Source organism: Triticum aestivum, chromosome 5B (assembly GCF_018294505.1).
Source record: "Triticum aestivum cultivar Chinese Spring chromosome 5B, IWGSC CS RefSeq v2.1, whole genome shotgun sequence".
Classification (NCBI taxonomy): domain Eukaryota; kingdom Viridiplantae; phylum Streptophyta; class Magnoliopsida; order Poales; family Poaceae; genus Triticum; species Triticum aestivum.
In genome coordinates, this window is record NC_057807.1 from 85,195,835 (window position 1) to 85,209,232 (window position 13,398).

The window sequence follows — 13,398 nt, forward strand, 5'->3', positions numbered from 1 at the left end:
TCCCCCACGATCCCCGTCCCGGCCCGATCCCCACCTTCCCCTCCCCCCTCCACAACCGCCATCGGGCCGCCGGCCGCTCGGCCCCGTCGACACCACCGTCACCGCCATGCCCACAACTAGCGCCGCCGCCCTCGCCCTGCCAGTCGGTCCGTCGGTTCATCTGACCGGTTCATCCTCACTACATGAACTTCACCGCACGGCCAGATCCCGTTGGGTCAGCAACAACCAGAGCTGCGGCCCCGCCCGCCCCCGGATCCGGCCACCGAACCTCCTCCTTCCCCCGGATCCGCCCGGGACTGATCCCACTGCCGCCTGCCGCCAGCAAGCACCGGCGTGCGACCCCGACACCGCCTGTCGACATGAAGCGCCGGCATGCGACCCTGTCACCTACCTCTGGTACGCCGCCGCGCCTCCCCTGGGACCTAGGCTGCCCCCGACATCGCTCAGCTCCTCCTCGCTGATCTGCCCCGGCCACGGGCGCCTCCCCGTCCAACCTCCAGTGACGCAAACCACCTCCGCCTGATGTAGCAGAGGGCATGCCGCCGTTCATGGACTTCCCTCCTGTCTGCCACTCTGTGAGAGAGGTTCACCTCTTGGGTGCGAACTTTCCTTTGCCCTGGCGCGACCTGACCTCCCTTCTGGTGTGACCTGCCCTCTGCTATGCCGCACCTTCCTCCAGCGAGCCAGCACTCTGCTCCATCAGCGCATCCACCGAGCACCATTTCCCTTCTCTCTCCACTATGATGGCAGCATGGGTAGATAGTGTCTGAAGTTCAGCTGTATCTACTCCATTATATGTTTAGCTGTATTAGTGTTTCACTCCATTAGCAAATTCATGTTATGCTCATTTCTTCAGCAACTGGTGGATACACCAACACCCGATGAGCTCCCCTGGTTCTTCTTCTGCTGATGCGGTGGATCATGCTACAACTTTCGTTTAGTACTGACACTCTAATTCTGTCAGTTTAGTCCTTGTATTGTTCTTGTAGGCATAAATTTGAAGAGTCAAAGAAAATGGAAAAAGAATGCATCAGTATAGCTACTTAGCAGAAAATGGTCAAAGAGTATGTTGCTTCAATGGTTTTTTTGCCAGAATTTTTTGTCTTGAATAGAAGTTCAAATGAATAGACAGGGAGAAGGTCACATATGTGTACCAAGAAAAAGTTTCCGGTTTGAAGGAGCACTGAAGTTCAGAGTGATGTGGATGTGAAGGTTCAGAGATGTTTTTTAGTATATGCAGACATGTTTTACCTCTCTTGTTTTTCACTTCTTAACTTCATAATTGATTAGATAACGTCTATGGTAACATGTTGTTATCTGAAAAGCTTATGGACTCTTGTGTGTACATAAAACACTTTGATCAGTATACTCTTTAGTTTATGATTCTTTCTTTCCACTATAACTCAAGCTTGGTGTTCCTAAAAAATATGGTGCACCTCCCGTTTGCGAGTCTGTGTGCCCACAATCTTTTGGTTAAATGACCTTTATGAAATGTGATGATTCTTCATAGAGTAGTTTGTGCAAAAGGAAAAAAAAATATTCAGGTGTCTACAGCAAAACTCCAGTGCATAAAACAAATGTTTTGTGTTTATGAATCTAAAAATTGCCCACTGTTGCAGGATGGCTTTGCCTGGTGTATCAGTTCAGCTGCAACAAAAAATAATTATATGTTTTTGCCTAGTTTAGTCGGTTGTCGGAACCAAAAAAGGGGCTGAAGGTCAAAATGTTTTATTCGTGAAGGTCAAAAGTATGTTAAGTATATTTTCTGGAATAGTGGCACTCTTTGTACATCATGTTGTCAAGTTATTCACACTTGCATTCTGCAGAACAGAAAAAGAAAAGTTAGGGTGTTCAACTTAGTAACCCGCCCTAGTGACAACGACAACACACCACTCTTCCTTCTCTAGCGACGATTTGGTGCTCCTATGGATCAACAACAACTTGTGACCTTCTAGCGATGGCCGACTTGACCTTCCTAATGAATCGGTTCAAATGTTTGCTACAAAAACAAGGGTATTTCTGTTACTAACAGAAAAAACCAAGAAGTCCAATTTAGAAAAATAGAGAAGTTCAATATTTATAAAAAAAGTCAAATTTTCCTTGTTACCAAAGAATAAAATGAAGAAGATCAAATTAAAATAAAGGAGTAGTTTGATGTATACAAAAAACTTAAATTATTTTCGTTTCTAGGAAAAATAAAATTATGAAGTTCAATTTTAAAAAAAGTTTGATGCTTATTTAAAAATATATTTTTAAGAATAGGACTAAAGAAGTTCAATTTAAAATAACAAAGAAGTTCGTAGTATATAAAAACCTAAAAATTTTCTCGTTACTAAAGAATAAAATGAGGAAGTTCAAATTTTAAAAAAGGAAAAACTAAAAAAGGGTTTGAAAAAAATAATTTTTCTATTTTTCAAATAAATAGAAGTTCAAACTAAAATAACGAGAAGTTCATAGAGAAAACTACAAGAAGTTCAAGTACTGCAAGGAATGCATTTCAGGTGAGAATAAAAGTATAGAAAAATAAAAGCTTAAAAGGTTTGTTGAAAGAAGTTCAAGTGTTCTATCCAGCGAAGTTCAAAAATTCTTGCGAGAGAGGTTCACCTTGTATTTACCTGTTCGATTTTTTTAGTATAAAAATCGAATACAATTCTTTACTCAAAATATAAAAAGGTGAAGTTCATATTGAAATAACAGAGAAGTTCGGAGTTTATTAAAACCTAAGATTTACCTATTCAAAATATAAAAAACACAACGCCATTTTTTGCACTTTTAAAAACAACTCATAAACGAAAAAAAATTGCTAGAAGTTCAAGTGCTCGGTGAGGAGAAGTTCAAAAAATTCTTGTGAGAGAGGTTCACCGTATATTTAGATGTCCAAAATACATAAAAAATATGTTGTTTTTTGTGTTTTAAAATAATTCTCTCAAACCAGAGAGAAGTTCAAAGTGATAACAACCAGAAGTTCATGTACTACATGGTGTGTATTTAATATAAGAAAAATACAATAGAGTGAAACAGAGTGAAGTTCAACCAGACATGCTCTAGAAGTTCAACTACTTCATGCAGTGCAAAAAACAGCTCATCAAAAACAGAGTAACGTTCAAACATACATGCCCGAGAAGTTTAATTACTTCACACAGTGCGTTTCCATTCGCAATGAAGGCAAAAATCATGATCTCGTCATTTCTCTAATTACTTCAAAACGACAGGGAATATCATTTGTGTAAATTCAAGTCCTCGGTCGGAGAAAGTTCAAAAAATTACTGTGAGAGGGGTTTGTACAAAAGAAATATCATTTGTGTAGCACTGACAAAATGGATGAGAAAATTACAAACGAAAATACGTCACAGAAGTTCAACGTGAAAACAACATGAAGTTACACTACTACGCTGAATGAATTTCAGATTAAAAACTTTTAAAACCATCGCGAGTATGAAAAAACGATTAACACGGGAAATTTATGTGCTTACAGCAGCTTTCCACCGGTATATCACTTGCTCGATTCCGGTGAGTGGATGGAGAGTTACGAGCAGTGGATGGAGACCTACGAGCAAAAAAATCACGTGAAAAATAGAGTGAAGTTCAGGTACACGCGCTGAGAAGTTCAGGTTCTTCACGCGGTGCATTTTCGAAGAATCCGTTTCGCGATAGAGGCAGAACGAATGATCCCGCTGTTTTCAAAATTACTTGAAAATGGCTAAGAATTAGAGAAAACCATCAACATGAAAAAGTTTCGCATTTTCCATAGCTTTTCAACTGTATATTATTTTCCCAATTCCGATAAAGTTTGTAGAAATTATGGTGAAAATATATTTTTCGCCATTTTCGAAACTGACTTAAAACCGTAAAGAATTGGGAGAAACAATACATACCAAAAGCTTCGCATTTGTTCAAGCTTTCCAACGTCATATCATTTGCTGCATTCGGACGCACGGCTAAAAAATTATCTCAAAAATACAGACTCGATAGGACTTGAACCATTTTCTAAATTACTTTTAAACCATTTAAAATTAGAAAACAACTTTCAAGATGAAAAAGTAGCGCATTTTCATAAGCTTTCCAACGCCATATCATATGCCTCCATTGGGTTAGCCGTTTAGAAATGACATCGAAAAAACGAACTCAGCTGTTCGGTTTACGAAATTTTATGTTTTTTCAAATTACTCTTTAACCATAGGGAATTAGAGAAAACTTTCAACATGTGGAAGGAGCGGTTTTGCAGCAGCTTTCCAACGCCATATTAGATGCCTCATTCCGATAAACGGTTTAGAAATTCGATCGAAAATATGATTCACGTTTTTTGCGCGAAGAAAAAACGGTTTTCAAAACTGCTCTTAAACCTCTTATATTTTGCCAAAAATTTAAGTTGGATCATGATATTGGTATCCATAGCTTTCCAACGGTATATCACAAGCCCCATTTCGGCAATGTTGGCGGAAGTTCAACCTAGTTCACAGGGAAGTTCAACGTACTATTAGTGGGGCAGGTCAGGTTGTGATCAGAATATTATTCTGATCCCGTGATCAGAATAGTGTTTATGTATATATATATATATATATATATATATATATATATATATATTCTTTTTGCTTCTTTGTCTTGTAGTTTTCCATGGGGGTGCGCCAGCGCACCCACTGGGTGTAGCCCCCGAGTTCCGAGCCGACTGCTGAGCAGGAGGGTTGGAACTTTAAGGTGCTTGGTTCATTTGTTGAAATGCTTGCGGCCATTGCAGGACCTCCACAACATGTGGGTGGCCGCGTACAACGCGTAGAAGCATACGCTCGCCACCCAGACTTCCGAGCTGGCTCAAAGCCGAAGTAAGTGTCGTCTGTCAGTGGGGGCACGCCAGCGCACCCACTGGGTGGAGGCCCCGAGATTTGGGCCTACTGCTGAGCAGTCGGGCCGGATCTTCTCCGACAACTTGTTTTAGTTTCTATTGAAGCAGATGGTTGATGGCGCCCGCTCATTTTTCTTTTTGTAGCGGCCAACGCCCTACTGGTCCAGCGTGCGGCCGACCTTGAAGGCCAACTCCGGGTCATGAGGCAGGAGCGCGACCAGGTGGCTTTTGAGCATGATCGACTAGAGAAGGAGCTGGCGGAGCAGGACGTGCGGCACACAGAGCAGGTCAGGAAGCTGGAGGCGGTCGAAGCGGTGCTCAAGGCCGAGTTCGAGACTGAGCGTGCGGGCTGGCTTGAGAGGGAGAAGCTCCTTGATGACGGCTACTGCATGATCGAGGACATGCTTGACGGTGATCCCTTTTTTCTTTTGTTCCGACTTCTATCCGCCGACTGTTGTCATGAGCCGTCTTGTAATACCGCCACCTTCTTTTGCGCAAAGTTCCTCCCAGGCCACTCCATCGCCGTCTGCATGGCCATGAAGGCTGAGCGCTAGGCGAGCCGGCGGGAGGGCAAGAAGATTCCTCTAAAGCGGCCTCGGTCCATGGGTGAGCAGCTCACGGCCATCAGGATGCGCCTTGAGCTGACATGCCGCATGCTCTGCCGGCTTCAGCGTGCTGGGTCTCAGGTCTTGGAGGCTCTGTGTCCGTGTAGTCCGATTCCACGGACTCCCATTCGGATGGCCGACTGGCTAGAGGTGGCAGTCCAGCGGGTTAACGCTTGGAAGATCTCCGTCACACGAGCCGGCGCCGGCAAGGTGCTGGAGTTCATCAGGGCCTGGTACCCTCGCGTGCTCATGCCGCAGCTGATGATCTTCCACCAGGAGGCGCAGCCGGAGCTGGCGGCAGAGAGTGAGAACATCACCATTCAGGTGTCTACCCTCGCCGACTATGCCAACGTCGACGTCTTCTTCCTGAAGCGGGTAGGTGACGGCACCGTTGTTCCCCCCTTCCTGGTTTGGCCTGGACCCGTCAGATGGGGAGGACTCAGCAGAGGAGATCGCCTCTAGCGATGAAGGCAACGAGGACGTCGAGGGCGAGGACGATAGCTATGTTGCTCTAGATGGCGGAGCGGCCAGCCCGAATCAGCCCAAGCCGGCGCCGACTAGCAATCTGCCGGAGACTTCATCAGCCGCTGCCGACAGCCGAGCCGAGCCCCAGCAGCCGGTGGCCCCACCAGTCGGAGCTACACCTGCCGCCAACCAGTCCGTTCAGCCTGAGTAGCCTTCTGCCTAGGCGGCCTATTTATCTTCTTTCAAATATTTTCTGTCTTTGTGCTTGAAAAACAATGTTAATTATGCGTAGTTCCACCCACTTGTGGTGTATGTTTAAACTTGATGAATGCTGGCCTTGGACCTTTTGCAATGTACAAAGTTTAAGTCCCCACATTATTTCATGTGTTGCCGGGTTCTAGCTTAAATTTTCTTTTTGCTTTTTGGCTTTTTCCTTTGCCGCATTCCTTTGGCCGCCTTCCTGCCAGCCGGGCAGCCGCTCCGCGGTCTATGGCCGAGTCAGGGACTTGGTTGTTTTTAGAATGGGCAAGTTACTTCAGCCGCGTAGAGTGTAGCTAATCGAGCAAGAAGATGGCCTGTCGGCTACTGAGCAGCCGGACGAGGGAGGCGAGAAGCAAGCTAGGCCTAAGTTGGCGATTTCCTTAGTAGGTTTTCGTGTGGACAGCGTTGCCGGCCTTTGGCTCTCGCCAGTCGGATAGTCACACTACGAGCTGTGACTTGGAACGAAGAGAGGGCTTTGGCGTCGGCACAGTACTAGTCAGCTCCGGCTCGTGCAAACTTAGGCTAAGGCGGCAAGCCCCCGGGCCGGCTGACCGGAACCCGGACGAGAAAAGAATATAAAAAACTCAAATCATGGCATAAGCTTAACTTATAGATACAAAGGTAACCCCTGAGTGCACCTCGGAGGACCTGAGTTATTTTACTTAATACAAAAGTTAGCGTGGTACATACGCTCAAATCAATTGTAAAATGGGCGGAGCAGATTTGCATTCCATGGCCGCTCCGTCTCACTAGTAGAAAAAGGGTCTAATGTGCAGCTCATTAGTCCCGGTTTGAAATTGAGCCGGCACTAATGTGACCATTAGTGCCAGTTCCAACGGCTAGGCGGGCCACTCTCTTTGGTACCGGTTCGTGCGGAACCTTTATCACTGGTTCGTGCCATGAACCGGTACTAAAGGGTGTGGTGGCAAGATGTTGTCAGACTGGGGCCCGTCCAGCACCTTTAGTACCGATTCTTGCCACGAACCGGTACTATAGGTCATCCTTCATATAAACCCTTCGTCAAGCTCGCTCTGTTCTCCACCCTTTCCCCTCTCCTCCTCTCTGTTCTTCCTCTCTTCTCCCCTCGAGCTCATCACACATTTTACCCAAATTTTTTCAAGATTTGAAGGCCCCCATCCATTCAAGTGTTCACAAAGGTTAGCAACTTTGTCCTTTCATCTCTCATTGCTAGATTAGCTGTTGCAATGCTTTATATAGTGATTAATTTGTTGGTTTTAGTAATTTGGGAGGAATTATATGTGGTAGTTTATTTGATTTATATGCAATTTGAGCTTAAAATAACTCTTAGTTTGCATATGTAGGTGTGGTTTACTTGGTGCCTTCCCATCTCCATCGTAACCACCGTCAATCGTACGCACCGACCCGTCGCCGGCACCACCTTGTGCTGAGCCTCTTGTTCTTATCTTTTTTATATTAAAAAATCATGTGTGATTTAGATATATAATTACTTGTATAATTATCTTACCCGTACGTTGTTTGTTATACATAGTACCATGGTTTTGATATTCGTCCCCGTCGGCCCTCGTATGTGTTATGATTTGGTTGTGGTATATTCTCTTTTAAAACTATTTGTTGCATTTCGTGTTTATGACAAATTGTGCCCATCAAGTTGACATAGATATTTTTGTTGGAAATATGCCCTAGAGGCAATAATAAAAGGATTATTATTATATTTCCTTATTCATGATAATTGTCTTTTATTCATGCTATAATTGTATTATCCGGAAATCGTAATACACGTGTGAATACATAGACCACAATATGTCCCTAGTGAGCCTCTAGTTGACTAGCTCGTTGATCAACAGATAGTCATGGTTTCCTGACTATGGACATTGGATGTCATTGATAACGGGAGCACATCATAGGAGAATAATTTGATGGACAAGACCCAATCCTAAGCATAGCACAAAGATCGTGTAGTTCGTTTGCTAGAGCTTTTCCAATGTCAAGTATCTTTTCCTTAGACCATGAGATCGTGTAACTCCCGGATACCGTAGGGGTGCTTTGGGTGTACCAAACCTCACAACGTAACTGGGTGACTATAAAGGTGCACTACAGGTATCTCCGAAAGTGTCTGTTGGGTTGACACGGACCGAGACTGGGATTTGTCACTCCGTATGACGGAGAGGTATCTCTGGGCCCACTCGGTAATGCATCATCATAATGAGCTCAAAGTGACCAAGTGTCTGGTCACGGGATCATGCATTACGGTACGAGTAAAGTGACTTGCCGGTAACGAGATTGAACAAGGTATTGGGATACCGACGATCGAATCTCGGGCAAGTAACATACCGATAGACAAAGGGAATTGTATACGGGGTTGCTTGAATCCTCGACATCGTGGTTCATCCGATGAGATCATCGAGGAGCATGTGGGAGCCAACATGAGTATCCAGATCCTGCTGTTGGTTATTGACCGGAGAGCCGTCTCGGTCATGTCAACGTGTCTCCCAAACCCGTAGGGTCTACACACTTAAGGTTCGGTAACGCTAGGATTGTAGAGATATGAGTATGCAGCAAACCGAAAGTTGTTCGGAGTCCCGAATGAGATCCTGGACGTCATGAGGGGTTCCAGAATGGTCCAGAGGTAAAGAATTATATATGGGAAGTCGAGTTTCGGCCATCGGGAAAGTTTCGGGGGTTACCGGTATTGTACCGGGACCACCGGAAGGGTCCCCCAAGGGGGGGTCCACCAGGTGGGGCCACCTATCTCGGAGGGCCCCATGGGCTGAAGTGGGAGGGGAACCAGCCCCTGGTGGGCTGGTTCGCCCCCCGGGCCCCCTCTGCGCCTAGGGTGGGGAACCCTAGGGGAGGGGGCGCCTCCACTTGCCTTGGGGGGCAAGTCTCCCCCTTGGCCGCCGCCCCCCTAGGAGATCCCATCTCCTAGGGCCGGCGCCCCCCCTGGGGTCCCTATATAAAGAGGGGGGGTGGGAGGGCAGCCGCACCTGACACCTGGCGCCTCCCTTCCCCCCTTGCTACAGCTCTCCCTCCCGTAGTCGCTTGGCGAAGCCCTGTCGGAGCCCTGCTGCATCCACCACCACGCCGTCGTGCTGCTGGATCTTCATCAACCTCTCCTGCCCCCTTGCTAGATCAAGAAGGAGGAGACGTCACGCTGACCGTACGTGTGTTGAACATGGAGGTGCCGTCCGTTCGGCGCTAGGATCTCCGATGATTTGGATCACGACGAGAATAACTCCCTCAACCCCGTTCTCTTGAACGCTTCCACACGCGATCTACAAGGGTATGTAGATGCACTCCTCTCTCGTTGCTAGATGAACTCATAGATTGTTCTTGGTGAACGTAGGAATTTTTTTATTTTATGCAACGTTTCCCAATAGTGGTATCAGAGCTAGGTCTATGCGTAGTTCTCTATTGCACGAGTATAACACAAATCTGTTGTGGGTGTAGATGTTGTCAACTTTCTTGCCACTACTAGTCTTATTTTGCTTCAGTGGTATTGTGGGATGAAGCGGCCTGGACCGACCTTACACGTACGCTTACGTGAGACAGGTTCCACCGACTGAGATGCACTAGTTGCATAAGGTGGCTAGCGGGTGTCTGTCTCTCCCACTTTAGTTGGAGCGGATTCGATGAAAAGGGTCCTTATGAAGGGTAAATAGAAGTTTACAAATCACATTGTGGTTATTCGTAGGTAAGAAAACGTTCTTGCTAGAACCCTATTGCAGCCATGTAAAAGATGCAACAACAATTAGAGGACGTCTAACTTGTTTTTGCAACAATTGCTTTGTGATGTGATATGGCCAGAAGCTGTGATGAATGATGAATAATATATTGTGATGTATGAGATCATGTTCTTGTAATAGGAATCACGACTTGCATGTCGATGAGTATGACAACCGGCAGGAGCCATAGGAGTTGTATTAATTATTGTATGACCTCCGTGTCAATGATTTAACGCCATGTAATTACTTTACTTTATTGCTAAACCATTAGCCATAGTAGTAGAAGTAATAGTTGGCAAGCAACTTCATGGAGACACGATGATGGAGATCATGATGATGGAGATCATGGTGTCATGCCGGTGACGAAGATGATCATGGAGCCCCGAAGATGGAGATCAAAGGAGCTATATGATATTGGCCATATCATGTCACTACTATATAATTGCATGTGATGTTTATTATGTTTATGCATCTTGTTTACTTAGAACGACGGTAGTAAATAAGATGATCCCTCATAACAATTTCAAGAAAGTGTTCCCCCTAACTGTGCGCCATTGCTAAAGTTCGTCGTTTCGAAGCACCATGTGATGATCGGGTGTGATAGATTCTTACGTTCACATACAACGGGTGTAAGACAGTTTTACACATGCAAAAACACTTAGGTTAACTTGACGAGCCTAGCATGTACAGACATGGCCTCGGAACACAGAGACCGAAAGGTCGAACATGAGTCGTATGGAAGATACGATCAACATGGAGATGTTCACTGATGATGACTAGTCCGTCTCACGTGATGATCGGACACGGCCTAGTCGACTCGGATCATGTAACACTTAGATGACTAGAGGGATGTCAAATCTGAGTGGGAGTTCATTAAATAATTTGATTAGATGAACTTAATTATCATGAACTTAGTCTAAAATCTTTGCAAAATATGTCTTGTAGATCAAATCTGAGTGGGAGTTCATTAAATAATTTCAACGCGTTCCTAGAGAAAACCAAGCTGAAAGATGATGGCAGCAACTATACGGACTGGGTCCGGAACCTGAGGATCATCCTCATAGCTGCCAAGAAAGCATATGTCCTACAAGGACCACTAGGTGAAGCACCCATCCCAAAGAACCAAGACGTTATGAACGCTTGGCAGTCACGTGCTGATGATTACTCCCTCGTTTAGTGCGGCATGCTTTACAGCTTAGAACCGGGGCTCCAAAAGCGTTTTGAGCAACATGGAGCATATGAGATGTTCGAGGAGCTGAAAATGGTTTTCCAAGCTCATGCCCGGGTCGAGAGATATGAAGTATCCGACAAGTTCTATAGTTGTAAGATGGAGGAAAATAATTCTGTCAGTGAGCACATACTCAAAATGTCTGGGTTGCACAACCGCCTGTCCCAGCTGGACATTAACCTCTCGGACGAGGCGGTCATTGACAAAATCCTCAAGTCGCTTCCACCGAGCTACAAGAGCTTTGTGATGAACTACAATATGCAGGGGATGGTGAAAACCATTCCTGAAGTATTTTCAATGCTAAAGTCAGCAGAGACAGAAATCAAGAAAGAACATCAAGTGTTGATGGTCAATAAAACCACCAAGTTCAAGAAGGGCAAGGGTAAGAAGAACTTCAAGAAGGACGGCAAAGATGTTGCCGCGCCCGGTAAGCCAGTTGCCGGGAAGAAGTCAAAGAATGGACCCAAGCCTAAGACTGAGTGCTTTTATTGCAAAGGGAAGGGTCACTGGAAGTGGAACTGCCCCAAATACTTAGCGGACAAGAAGGTCGGCAACACTAAAGGTATATGTGATATACATGTAATTGATGTGTACCTTACCAGCACTCGTAGTAACTCCTGGGTATTTGATACCGGTGCCGTTGCTCATATTTGTAACTCACAGCAGGAGCTGCGGAATAAGCGGAGGCTGGCAAAGGACGAGGTGACGATGCGCGTCGGGAATGGTTCCAAGGTCGATGTGATCGCCGTCGGCACGCTACCTCTACATTTACCTACGGGATTAGTTTTGAACCTCAATAATTGTTATTTAGTGCCAAGTTTGAGCATGAACATTGTATCTGGATCTCGTTTAATGCGAGATGGCTACTCATTTAAATCCCAGAATAATGGTTGTTCTATTTATATGAGAGATATGTTTTATGGTCATGCCCCGATGGTCAATGGTTTATTCTTAATGAATCTCGAACGTAATGTTACACATATTCATAGTGTGAATACCAAAAGATGTAAAGTTGATAACGATAGTCCCACATACTTGTGGCACTGCCTCCTTGGTCACATTGGTGTCAAGCGCATGAAGAAGCTCCATGCTGATGGAATTTTAGAGTGTCTCGATTATGAATCATTTGACACATGCGAACCATGCCTCATGGGCAAAATGACCAAGACTCCGTTCTCCGAAACAATGGAGCGAGCGACCAACTTATTGGAAATCATACATACTGATGTGTGTGGTCCAATGAGCGTTGAGGCTCGCGGAGGATATCATTATGTTCTCACCTCTGACTGATGACTTAAGTAGATATGGGTATGTCTACTTGATGAAACACAAGTCTGAAACCTTTGAAAACTTCAAGGAATTTCAGAATGAAGTAGAGAATCAACGTGACCGAAGGATAAAATTCTTACGATCAGATCGTGGAGGAGAATATTTAAGTCACGAATTTGGTATGCACTTAAGAAAATGTGGAATCGTGAAACAACTCACGCCGCCTGGAACACCTCAGCGTAACGGTGTGTCCGAACATCCTAATCACACTCTATTGGATATGGTGCGATCTATGTTGTCTCCTACCGATTTACCGCTATCATTTTGGGGATACGCTCTAGAGAAAGCTACATTCACTTTAAATAGGGCTCCGTCTGAATCCGTTGAGACGACACCATATGAATTATGGTTTGGGAAGAAACCTAAGCTGTCATTTCTAAAAGTTTGGGGATGCGATGCTTATGTCAAGAAACTTCAACCTGAAAAGCTCGAACCCAAGTCAGAAAAATGCGTCTTCATAGGATACCCCAAAGAAACCATTGGGTATACCTCTACCTTAGATCCGAAGGCAAGATCTTTGTTGCCAAGAACGAATTCTTTCTGGAAAAAGAGTTTCTCTCGAAAGGAGTAAGTGGGAGGAAAGTAGAACTCAATGAAGTACTACCTATTGAACCGGAAAGTAGTGCAGCTCAGGAAAATGGTTCCTGTGGTGCCTACACCGACTGGAGAGGAAGTTCATGATGATGATCAAGGTACTTCGGATCAAGTTGCTACTAAACTTCGTAGGTCCACAAGGACACGTTCCACACCAGAGTGGTATGGCAACCCTGTCCTGGAAATCATGTTGTTAGACAATGGTGAACCTTCGAACTATGAAGAAGCGATGGCGGGCCCAGATTCCAACAAATGGCTTGAAGCCATGCAATCCGAGATAGAATCCATGTATGAAAACAAAGTATGGACTTTGACAGACTTGCCCGATGATCGGCGAGCGATAGAAAACAAATGGATCTTTAAGAATAAGAC